The sequence below is a fragment of the Polyodon spathula genome, chromosome 1, assembly GCF_017654505.1.
Source record: "Polyodon spathula isolate WHYD16114869_AA chromosome 1, ASM1765450v1, whole genome shotgun sequence".
NCBI lineage: Eukaryota > Metazoa > Chordata > Actinopteri > Acipenseriformes > Polyodontidae > Polyodon > Polyodon spathula.
In genome coordinates this window covers 103,059,018-103,072,776 of record NC_054534.1, presented here as the reverse complement: position 1 = coordinate 103,072,776, position 13,759 = coordinate 103,059,018, and positions in this window count along the sequence as shown.

Sequence of the window (13,759 nt, the reverse complement as noted above, 5' to 3'; positions counted from 1 at the left end):
TGTTCAAGTGGCAAGGGTTGATTGGAGTAATTAACGATCAATCAGCACCCAGCCACCTGACATTAAAAGAGGCCTCAGCTGCCCATTAGGTGAGGAGGAAGCAAGCTGGTTTTTGCTTTGCTGTTTTGTGTTCTTGAATTTCTGATCCAGTGAAGGCATTGCCCAGCCTGGAAACCTTTATTTTTGTAACTTTTGCTTTGTGTTTAAATATCTTTGTTTTGGCCCTTGTGCCCTTTTATTTTGTGATTTGATGATAAAAGTATTATTATTTTTGAACTGCAGTCTGTCTCTGGGCCTCTATCCACTTGCCAGCCTGTCACATACAGGTTAACAAAATATGGACAATTTAATTGCTTTAAATTCCAATCACACATCCAGAATCCAGAACTAAAAAAGGTATTTGGTTGTCTAAGTAAAAAAGCATATTATAGTTGCTTCAGGCATATCATTAATTTAAATGTTGCTGTATAGTTTACATTTATAATCTGAGATTTAAGCAATTTTTAACACCTCTTTAGGGAGAGCTGAAATATGAGAAAATTAGTCAGTTTTTGTTTAATTGTATTCATAGCCTGTGGCGCTTCCTTTTTGTCTAATAGGGTTTCACATGCCTACAAAAGTGACATAGTTTGTTGTTTGTTATTTTATAATATATGTGTTCATCTCAAAGTACAGAAGTAAAGTAAGTACAATATAGGTGTTTGTCCGTCAGAAAGACAGAGACAGAAAGTTGATTAAGTTTGTTTTGTTTTTTTTACAATTTTAATCCAATGGAAATTATATAACGAATGAGTATGCCAAGATTCTAAGCTTGGCTGACATGAACTACTGGAATAATGTCAGATAAAATCTGATTGGCTGATGGTGTGGTATGTTAAAATAGAGACATAATTGAGTAGGCTCACCTGGCTTTGGAATAGGTGGCATTACATAAACCCAAAGGAAGAACTAAAGACAAAGTGACAAATGTACATTGCCTTTAAAAAATCTAAATCATAAATCAACTGATGTGCCAAATTTGCTGCAATTGACTGCACAGGATGTGCAGGTAGCAGAGATACTTTTGCAAGTACACAACATCCTCGGTCGCCTCTATTTGAGTATCACCCGCACTGCTCAGTTCCTTCGTAAGCAAGTCTGCCTCAGTCCCCTAGACACTGCAATGTTATTGGAAACACACATGTAATATTATATATTTGGCAGGCTTTCCAGAGTTGTATCTGAACACAACTCCAGATCTGTCAAGACATCTGATTCTACTTTGCAAGCTGCCAAAGGTTATACTAAGTGGAACTGCAGAGTGTTGTAGTTTGGTAATCGGAGGCCACAACTTATTCAATAACCACCTTTATTTAGGATATGATGCTGCACCTTCTCAATACAGTACTCTCCGGCTAAGAGAACACCCCTTGGGAAGCAAACGAAATGTTCTTTAAGATGTAGTTAGCCACCATACACAATATGAATCAATCAATAAATAAATACATAAGTGCATCAACATATGAACTGAATAAGTGAAAGCAAAACAATAGGCAAGTGTATGTTAATAAACTATAATAATAAGGTAACAGGCAAACTAACATCAATAAAACTAAAACAAAACAGCAGTCAAACAGTTTCACCATAAGGGTTAGGAGGCATCTTGCTTCAGGCTCTAGTGGTTTGTTGTGTTTGCAGCCTGATACTCTGCGCTGAACACTGATACACATGTTTACAGGCTCTTATTTCCTGACCATGCTCGCGTCAACAAGATTATATACTGACGAATGAGTCCTCCTAAGCGCTTAGTTTTCAACAGCAATCAGATACTTAACGCCCCCTTAGAATAACTAAACACTATTCTCAGTCCCTGAGTTGTATAAATTTAGGTGTTACTACTTTACTAGGAGTTTTTGATTACACTATTACACTGGATAATGCAGAAACTTGGCACAATAACATTAGATGCCACTATGCCATACTATACATACCTAATATTCAGACTTTATCTGCTTGTTTCTGAATAAATACAATTTACCAGTTCAGTTTGTAATGTTGACGTTTATTATAATTTTATTTATGTATTGTGGCAAAGTAGTTAACAGTGTGCAGGTGCAGGTGATCAATAAACACAGACAATTATAGTCCAGGTGCAATGTTGTTTAATGAGTTTGTATATCCAGTGTCTGACGGCAAAACAAACAGTAAACAGTAAATGATGCTAAGTAAATTGTAATCCCAGGGTTTGTCCTGAAATAATAGTGCCATTGTTTATACACCCACACAAAACACATACACAAGTCCGTTAGTGAGTGAATTAGTGCTTGTGTTGCAAACACAGTTTATTCATGATACAAGTGCAGTGCTGTTCTGGGTTTGTGCTGGCAGCTTTGGTGACAGCTCCGGAACATGTTAGTCGTCTAATAATAACAAGACACAATTACAGACAAACAAATACACGTGATACTTTTTCTTACACACATCACAGGTCCTGCCAGATTGTTCTCTAACCAAAAAGAAGTAACAGATTACGTCGCTTTGTCCCCTATTTGTACCGTCACACATGACTTCTTGGTAAACGATTGCAGCCACTCCTCCAATCCACGGCTGCCATACCATTTCCCTTCCAGGTTGATGAGTTAATACACCGAAGCTCCGTCCCCTTTCTAAATGACCAACTTCCTTTTAACCCTAGGAATGAAGTGTCAGGCCAAACAGTCCAGGTTATTCTGTTCCCATTACTTAGTGCCCTCTCAGGTCAGGAGGGAGATTCACCGTGAAGAATCATTGTCTTTGTCATGTATTTATTTTATTTCTTAGTAGCCCTGTTTTCTTAGTAGCAAGTGGTTACATTTTAACCTTATTGAACAAACTAAATGACATTTAGGATCAGTTTTAAAAAGCATTAAAAATAAATGTATGTGCAGTCATAGATCTAAACTAATCAACCCCTCTTCCATTACAAAACAAAACTACAATCTTAATGTCATTCAGATCAAATTCAGAAAAACAAAAGACTGCAACTGTAAATACACGTGTATGTTCTGTAGTTATTAGTATGGTCTGTATAAATTATTTCCAGCTGCAGTACTATTTAGCCAATATCTGGAATACTTTACAATTAACAGTTATTTGAAAGTACTACATACCTTTCAATATTACTATGTATGACTGTAGCCATGTGTTCCTCTTAAATTAGTCTGAATGCCAAAAAAAGAAGTAGAATTGTGGTTTAGAAATGCTAGAGAGAGAGAGAGAGAGAGAGAGAGAGAGAAATTACATGCTGCAATCTATAACAGGAAAACCAGCTTTTAAGAAAAAAAGAAAAATCTGTCAAAAGAAAAAACGAAAATAAAGGCAATGAGCAAAATACATTAAATCAATACTGTAGAGGTGGGGGTGTTGCTTTGTCAGTAACAGTGGAGGTGGATCTTAACCCTGTGCGCAACAAACATTTCATTACAGTGGGTGCTTCAGGTATATTTTAATCACTGAGGGATTATGGTGTTTGTATTACAACATTTATGATAAAACATTATTGTTATTTGAACTCTTTCAACCCAGCAGACCATGTTTCCCCCAAACATTTCTTTTCTGTCCAAGACTCTGTTTATAATGTATTGTAGGACGGTAGTTTTAGTGATAGGGTTACTATTTAAATGTGTTTGGCTTAGTAGAGTCATGCTTTAAACTGCATTTCTGGTTTCTTATGAGAATTAGAAACATCTCATCTTTGGCATGAAGACCTTTTTAGTCTTTACTTTAGTTTTTTTACATGCAGATTTTTAAAGTTCTGCTCAATAGAAGAAGAAAAAAAATTCTTCTGGACCATACTACTTCTGGTCTAGCAGAAACAGAAAGAAAGTGATATGGCACCAGGAAGAAGTATGTATGTGTGAACAGACTAAATCTACAATGTGTCGTGCTTGCAAAATCTCAAGAGACCGTGTTAAACACAAACACACACACAAAACAGACAATGAAGGACAACAAAGTTTTCAGCACAACTTAGTGGAAAAATAAAAATGTTAATAACATCATGTCTTTTTTTTTCAACTTTTCAAGTAATTGTTTTTTGTTTTAAACTTTAGTTATCGCTGCTTTAAAAATCATTGACATTGGTCCACGTTGTAAAAACAGCACCACGTAATTCTGCACAATTGTCTGTGTTGCTTTGAAAAGCCCTATGACTGAATGGTAGGGGATGTTCAGGTAAGGGTTAAGGCTTGCTCACAGATCTGTGAGGTGGCGTATTATTGGCACTGTAGCCAGTGTGATTGTCCCTCACCTTTCCCATTAGAATTAGGATTAGTTTTAACTCATTGTGTCAATGATATACAACATAGAAACATGGAACTTCTTTCACCAGTTTTGTCTTTTCTTACAGTTTATCTTTTCAAGCACAGACCCTCAGAACAGGCACACTGAATGCAATTCACATCTGGGTACTACTGTGATGAGAATACAGCACTACAATAATGCCCTTTTCCATTCGGTTCGCGACACAACCCCCCCCCCCACAAATCTGTTACACACATGACATTCTAGTTGTTTAGACTCGATTTCTAATTTGACCATACTCTGTAGTATTTTTTAAAGGTTACACAGATACAAAACTAAGGCATGGCAACATTTTGACTTTGTATGTACAAAGCAAAGTTTATTCCATCAAGGATCATTCAGTGCTGGCTAAGGCTGAGGCGATGCATCAATTTATTGATGCATCGTATCGTTTGATAACTATCGATAGTCAAGCCTGTGCATCATCTTCTGTAAAGGGTTTAAGCAAAGGAAACTTTTATTTTTTATTAAATTTGTAATCAGCAATTCTTTTTTTGCATTAAGCTCAGAGCTTCTCTGTTCCCTGAATCTGGATGTGATTGAGCTCACTTTCTCTCCCCTGTATTATCTACATAAACACACACACAGATGATGCTTCTTTCAACAACCCTGTATTTATTACACTCGCACTGACTCCTCTACATTCAGCCAACTTACGGCAGTTATACTCAGTGTCCAAAGATGCTGTGTCATACGACAGCCGTAAAGAACTATCTCAACCGCAACTGAAAACAGATTAAACAGTGGCTGGCTAGAATGCAGTCAGCACTAAACATCAAAACACAGACATAACATGTTCCACCCCTTCCCCAGTTCAAGAGTGAAAGAAAGTGTCAAAGGTCTCTGGTGCAGCCTACTCAGACACTGTATGTGGGGCCAGGCAGGAGATGGGAAAGCTGCCTCATGTGGTTCTTCTCTGTTATGGTCACTGGTAGGAAAACTACTGAGAATTAGGGCTGGTCCCTCCGCAGAAACAGGAGGACTGACCTTCCAACAAGACCCATCACAGAGTTGAAAAGTGGCTGTACCCAAGCTTGTGGTGATGCATAGGTGAAGATCATCAAGGTTGCAGTTTGTTAGTGCAGCGAGGCTTCCTTATTCTAACCCAATCCAGTTCCTGCAGCAGTGGAGGTTTCACTCTGTGCACTTTGTCAAACCTTTCTTTCATTGCCAGTTGACATTTTGTCACTGCAGTTCTGGTCAGTAGTGATGCAGGAGGAGAACTGGGAGGGCGAAGCCGATCTAGTGGCAACTGTAGTTCACGGCCCAACATAAGAAAAGCAGAAGACGCCCCTGTGGTGGTATGTTTAGTGGCTCTGTAGTGTGGGAGTGTCTTCAGCAGAGCTGTGTGGAACTTATAGCCTTGTGATAGGTGGGAGCGGACACCAGTTTTCAAGGACTGGTTAAATCTCTCAAATCCTCCATTTGCTTGGGGATTGTAAACTGCAGTCTGGATGTGTTTGCTGTCCTTATTCTTCAGATAGGAGATAAAGTCTGTCAAAATAAACTGGGGCCCATTGTCAGTAATGGTAGCACCGGGCAAACCCCAGCAAGCAAATGTAGAGTCCAGGATTTGCACTTGTGTGGTAACTGAGGCAACTGGATATGCTTCTGGCTATTTTAAGTGTAGATCATATATGACCACCAGGAACCACTGATGCAGTGGCGGCGGCAGGATTTAATTCCTGGCTGGGCCCCAAATTTTCATGGACTGTCCGTTTATGACTTAATGACATAAACATAATGATGTAATTACCAATATGCATACTGAGGACTCTCGATACTGTCAGAAATAGCACCATATTCTCCAAGAACGTACACTCTACCAAAACATGTTGACAGTCGGACATCCGATTTACCACCAGCAGGCATAGCAGCACAAATTCCGTAGCGTTAGCGAGCTGCAAGTCACTACCACACAAAGAAAAAAACAAAAGCTCTCAAACGTGTATTCAACTTCCTAAAGTGAGCTTAAATTTAAAAAGCTCTCATACAGTGACTAAAAGTGAATGTCAATATTTCCCTTTGAGCTTTAGAAAAGTGTCAGTTATATGGGAACAAAAACAAAACAGGAATAGAGGCATGAGTTGAGCATAACACACATCTCAGCTGCACCAGTCAACTTATTCAAATTGATAAAATGAAATGTAGGTACTTGCATTACTGGCATATTTGTTGATCGTCAGTTCGTTTTCTTTTTACAAAATTTGTCGGGACATAGCTAATGTGTAAGACACAAATATAGCTCTGGTTTACTGCAAAGTTGGCCAAATGTTCTGTGTTATTATATTTCTTTGAACACACCCTTATCCAGGGCGACTTACAATTGTTACAAGATATCACATTATTTTGTATATACAATTACCCATTTATACAGTATAAATAACTAAACGGCAGCTGCACAAGCTGGTTGCTTGCATGCCTTGCAATGAAAGAAAAGTTCCTGTATGTTTGCTGCCGACGCGCTTAATTTCGATACTATACTATCGAAGACGCAAGATCTCATATCTCAGCCGTCCAATCACCAGTCTTTTTTTCATAACAATGACAACGGTACTGAGGTGGGTGGGACTGATATATTTTTTGAACCACGAGTTTGAGCTAGTCCAGTGGTCCTCAAAGTAATTTTGGCAAAGGCATAAATTGATCTTACTTGGCTGTTTGGGGGCACACTGATTATTGCATAGGTTCTTATCTTAAACACTGCCTTCTTGCGACATACACCATGAGTTATGAGTTTTAGCAGGAGTTATTCTTGGTTCACTGATGAAGCCACGTCTCAGGCAGTAATTGTCCATACTGCACTTATTCTTTGGTTTAAATAATTTATATAAAATACGCAATGCAAATATTTTTAAATAGCATGTTTACACAGTTAACCATGAATAAACTAAAATAAAAGAGGATAGTGTCTCGCTTTGTTTCAATTTGACAAATATGTCAACACTACTCTGTTTTAAAGATCGCTCATCTCCAGTACAGTTATTCAGAGAAAGTGGATTCGCAACTAAATATACTACAGTGTTTCTCTTGTCTAGTGAAATAAAAAAAAGAGGCGAAATTCAGTGCTTACCTGACATATTAACACACTGCCTCTGCTCACGAATGATTAGACATTCCCTTTGGCCACTCACTCGCCTTCAGTTTTCATGCAGAATACCGTGAATGGCCTCTGCTTGCTTATGATTGGACAGCTGCGTAAAACTTGGCAGATATTTGACTCTCCTATTGGTTAAACTTACTGTCAGTACCTGTACCTGAAACAGACACAGTTTATGTCCCACCCAGCTAACTTATGATTGGGCTAACGCAGAGACGATTGGTTGATTGTAACGCAGAAGCCCTTTAGGGAAAAAAAAAGTCAAGTATGTAAAGAACAGCATAAGCGAGCAGCACTGTCAACAGATTGCTGTGACGTTTTTGTTGGAAAACGTGTTTAAAGCTTTCTTTATTTTCCCACACTACAACCCGCCAGAAATGTGTTCACGACCCATAATTTAAGAACAGCTACCGTGAACACGATGGCCAGGCTACGCAGGCATGAATTTGCCTGTGGGCACCACTTTGAGAACCACTGAGCTAGACTCACCGCAGTGGATTACAGTCTGATACGGTTTGGTATGAAATGTTTTTAATTGTCATTCGCTCCATAACTGGGTGGGCCCATAAGCAAAATGGGTGGGCCCAGGCCCCTCAGGCCCAAGCGTGGCGCCGCCCCTGCACTGATGAGAGGGCATGCAATGAAGTTCCCCACAAACACCTAGCTGCAAGTGTTCCAAAGGTGACTGTGGGCAGGGAACTAGCTGTAACGGGGCTGTAGGTGGCTGTCCAGACTTCCCACTGATAAGCCATGCTGTGCAGTCCTTGACGAGGAGCTCGATCTCTTTGTCAATGCCAGGCCACCATATCAGGCCTCTGCATCGCTGCTTCAGCTTTATGACTCCCAAGTGGCCCTCATGTGCCATCTGCAGCACCCGAGCCCATAACTAAGTGAATACTACAGTTCTGTGGCCCCTAGCCACGCAGACGTCACCCCAGCAGGACAGCTCATTCCACACACGAATGTATGGTGCCAGGACTTCTTCCATTTTCACGGCCATCCATTCGTTATATATTCTCGAAGGGCACTTAAGAGAGGGTCAACTGTGGAAACCTGGTAGAGTTCTTATATTTCTGTGAGGGGCCCCTGGAGCATATTTACTATTGCTTGCTCGGTGTCATTCCTGTTCCAAAGGTAGGACAGATCGTGACAAGTGATCTGCTGCTGAATTGTTGCACCCCGGTGTGAATTCTAGTTGGACATGTGTGGCAAAGTGGCTAGTGGAGGGGAACAGGTAAAGCGGTGATGCGATGCAGGAGTGACAGGCAGACAACAGTTTCCAGTGAAAAGGTGCTTTTATTTATAATCCAGGTCTGGTGACCGTTAAATAATAAATCCCCGGCTATACACAACAATGTGTAAAGCACGGGGATAGCAATAATAGGGCACAGTCCCGAACAAAACCAACACACGGTCACCAGTCCTGGGTGAGTGCAGACGTGCTTGTGGTGGGTGAAGACACTGTATTTCGTGACGGTTCCGTGCAGTGGTGATCCGGATTGTGCTGACCCTGGTCGACAGCTCCGGTTAGGTGAGTTAACTGTCTGGTGGTGAAAAACGCAGACAATTACAAACAAACACAACACGCAATTCCTCTTTACAACGAGAGCTCCTCTCTCGATCCTTCTCTCTCCAAGCGTTTTAACCCAAACGAAGGAGAAAACCAGCGTTACCCTGGCCCCTATATGTAATCCCGCATGATATCGAGATAAACGGTTGCAGCTGCCTTATTACTTGCAGCTGCCTCTAGTTTTCCTCTCAAATCAATACGGTCTTACAACAGAGTCGCGCTTCCCTCCAGGCTGACCCACTTCCCTGACCCGGAAACGAACTGTCAGGCCAGCCCTTCCAGATACTTCTCCTCTCGTTCTTTAGCGCCCTCACAGGTTGGGAGGAAGATTCATCACCAGAACTCATCTTTCCGTCACAACATGATGTTGCTGAAGCCTTTCTGCCCTACTGTATAGTCTGAGGGGCTTGTGTCCGGTTCCTGATGTTGCCAGCAGAGCAGTGAGGGCTTGGTGATCTGTTTTTAATGTGAGCTTTCAACCATATAAATACATGTGCCATCTCTCGAAGGCCCAGACACATGCCAGTGCTTCTCTCTCCCCAACGAGTACTTTTGTTCAGTTGAGCTCAGTGCTCAAGATGTGAAAGCAACAGGAAGTTCAATGTCATCCTGCACCTGTGAATAGACAACCCCCAGAGCCGTTGCAGATGCATCACATGTACAAGGGTTGGGGCAGCCATGCTGAAGTGGGCTAATGTTGGTGCAGAGAGAAGTTGAGTCTTTAGCACATGCACGTCAGACTGACAAGCAGGCATCCAGACCCAGTGTCCATCCTTTTTTTAGTAGCTAGCGTAGCGGTGAGGTAATGGCCGAAAACTTGGGAAGGACCCGGAGTACATAGTCATGCCCAGGAATGAGGCCAGCTGTGAGACTGTTTGGGGGTCTTACAGGCGGTGTAAGCCATCCATGTTAGATTGTAATGGAGAGGTGCCATTGGCTGAGAGCCGGTAGCCCACAAAGTCGATCTTGGAAGCTCCAAAGATGCACTTATCTTCATTCAATGTGAGATGGTATGTGAAAGACGCTAAAAAACTTGTAGCAGGCGGACACTGTGAATCGTCTGGGAGGGACCATGAACCACAATGTCATCGAGATAAATAGAAACCCCAGGGATGCCAGCAAAGATGGAGGCCATTATTCTTTGAAAGCAACTCGGTGCAGAGCTGAGCCCGAATGGCATCCCAGTGTAGCGAAACACTCCTGCATGTGTGACAAAGGCTGTCAAATCTCTGCTGACTGGGGCGAGGGGGGCTTGAAGAGATCTTTTACGCAGGTCTAGCTTACTGAAGATGGTGGAACCATGAAAATGTGTTGTCAGTTCTTCTGGTGTTGGCAAGGGATATCTGTCAGGAATGATGGCCTTGTTGACAGCTCTAAGGTCAACACAAAACAGCAGGCCACCTTAATCTTGTGCACAACAACCAGGTTTGCTATCCAGGGTGAGGTACTGATAGGTTGAATAATGCCTGCTGTCTGTAGGCGGCATAACTCAGCAGAGACATCATCCTGGATGGAGACTGGGACACGACGCAAAGGTTGCACAAAGGGCATCTCAGTGGGGTGAGTGGGGTGTAGCGAACAGAAAGCTGAATGGTGCCCAAGACATCAATATGGGAATTGCCATAGCCATGGAGTGCAGTGGAGGTGTGTACTACGGGTACTGTGGAAATGAACTGTTCATAAGTGTCCTTAATCAGATGAGATACTTTGACAACAGCATCTATCATAAGAGGAATAGGTACACTGTTCAAGGAGCACACACAGGTTTTGAAGCATGAAGGAGGTGAGCACACAGTGTGAATAGTGGCAGGAGCGTTTGGCTGAGTCTGATTATTAATCTGGGCAGGAGCAGGGCGACATCATCTTGCAAAATGTATATATTAGTTGCATTTTCTGCACTGTTGACCGCGGACAGGACAGTCAGGCACTCTGGACTCATGTCGGGTTGATCTGCAGTTCCCACATCTCTCAGACTATGTGTGCTTCTGCACTTTCTGAACAGGTTGTTTGATTATAGTTTCAGTTTTGACTGCAGCAGATAACAGTTGTGTTCCTTTAACAACTGCCTCAACCTGCAGACCAATCTGAAGAGCTTAAGTCAGTCTCCGATCGTCTGATTCTAATAGTAACCGTTCCCTTAGCTGAGCACTACATGTCTTCAATTAGTTGGTCACGGGTCATTTCCTTACACAAAAGTACCGAATTGGCACGGGGCTTGAGTTCACGGAGCGAGGAAATATACTGTGAAACAGACTCACCCGGCTGTTGCTATCGCTGTCTAAACTGGAACCGCTTAAGGAGGGCGTTGTGAGTAGATCCAAAGTGAGCTGCAAGTGCGTTGGCATAGTATTGCAAAGATCCTTCGATCCTCCATTCCTAGGCAGTGTGTGAGGATTGACAGCGTCCGTTCTACCACGTCAAGGCCAATGCGATTAGGTAAATGTAAAAAGATTTAATCCCGCGATTCTCTGGAACCGGTGTGTCTCCAGGCAGCGCTAGAATCGGAGTTGGTTGGGTAAGGGAAAAATATGCCATCATTGTCGCCAAATGTAATGTATATAAACACACACAGACAATGCTTCTTTCAACAACCACGTATTAATTACTCTTGCACTGACTCCTCTACATTCAACAAATTTACAGCAGTTATACTCAGTGTTCAAACATGCTGTACCATGCGACAGCCATAAAGCAGTAGCTCAACCGCAACTGCTGTGAAACCAAACCAGATTCAATACTGTCTGGCTAGAATGCAGTCAGCACTAAACATCAAAACACTGACATAACACCCTGCTCCGCCCCGTGTTAGAGTTTACTGATGGGATTGTGCAGTCTTCAAAGTAACAGAGCAAGTTAGCAGCGTTGTGCTAGAATTACAAATACTGTATTGACCGAGCTGCAATGACTTCCGATGTTTAGCAATTATTTTCTAAAGTAAGACGGCAAGAAAGAAAAGTAAAGAAAGTAATGTTTGGGATACTCCGGTAACGCAACTAATTTGCATGACCATTTAATAAGATGCAGAGTCACTGTAGCCTTTAAAAATGTGTATTTGTAAAAATCATACCATCAAAAAATCTGCGTTTTTCAACCATAACAGAGACGTTTTTACATATTACATCAACATAGTTATATCGTTTTCCAGTGTAACTATTTCAAATTAACAAAATTAACATGCAAAACCGTACACAGTATAAATAATGGTAGTTAAAATAGACAAAGACAAGCTTACCATGAAACGTTTTCTTTTGAGAATCCCCCATTCACAATGTAAAAATCAATGTTGTAGAACACATATCAATGTCTCTGTGGGTAGCTGTCAACATCATAACTATTTACAGTTTTGCTGTTTAAAGGTTCTTTACATTTACCCTTTAAGCACCCTGTAACTGAAGGTATATCAGGGGATGTGGCCAAGCAATCAGTTTTGTGTGTTGTTTTTGCCTGTCTATTTAAACTGTTATTTGTCATTATAGAAGGCTAAACTCTAGGAGCTGTAGCTAAACCGCCAGTAAATAAACCCGGACTACACCTCACCATTGTACACGAATAAACCTGTAAATCACCACTTTCACTAAGAGCACTCACTCTGGACTTGTGACCGTGTTGTGTTTGTGTGTGTTTTGTTTAGTGTATTATACCAGGGTCGTGTGTAGTGCTATATGGGATACGGAGACCTCCGCGTTTTTAGTTTTTTCCCCAAAAGAGGATGCAGTGAGTAGTAGAAACATTTTTATATGCTGCATTGCATAAAACGACTTTGTAATATAAACAAAATTATTGGATAGGGATGAAAATGGGATCTGTTGCTTTTACTTCTGCGTTTTAGAAACGCACTGCTGTTGCTGGTTTGCGTTTTATTGAAATGTCCTGCGTATATGATGCAGACTTCTGTGTAAACACGACCTCTGGAGATGGCAAACCTTCAAACAAAATCTGCATTTATTGGGCTACCCCACCCTCACTCCAAGTAAAAATTACAAAAAACAACCAGGATTGTTCCTTTAGTTGAGGTTTTTTAGTCTACACTTGAAGACATTGATTGAAGGGGCTTCTCTAATTGTGATGGGCAAGTTAATCCATTTTTGATGTCGCATCCTCAAAAAAATCAAGCAGGTTAGTTAGACATGATCTCCCTAGTCTCTGTAAGTCAGGTGTCTGCTAAATAAACAAATAATAATAATAATAATAATAATAATAATAATAATAATAATAATAATGCCCACCTGTGCAAGTTACTGGCAAAACCACTCAGTCAGTTCCCACAAGAGACTGAGGGAAGCCTGCTTGTTAGTAAACTAACAGCAATGGTAATGCGAAAGCTGTCACCTAAATGGCATCAAGATGCTCCTGGTCCTGCACAGCCCTGCTGAGCCCAGCAGCTACTCTCACTACATGTGTGTCCTGCACAGCCCTGCTGAGCCCAGCAGCTACTCTCACTACATGTGTGTCCTGCACAGCCCTGCTGAGCCCAGCAGCTACTCTCACTACATGTGTGTCCTGCACAGCCCTGCTGAGCCCAGCAGCTACTCTCACTACATGTGTGTCCTGCACAGCCCTGCTGAGCCCAGCAGCTACTCTCACTACATGTGTGTCCTGCACAACCCTGCTGAGCCCAGCAGCTACTCTCACTACATGTGTGTCCTGCACAACCCTGCTGAGCCCAGCAGCTACTCTCACTACATGTGTGTTGCAGCATGCAATACAGGGAAGCCTGTGTGTAGTCTCTGTGAAAACAGAAAAATATGATGAGAAAAGAAAATATTTCT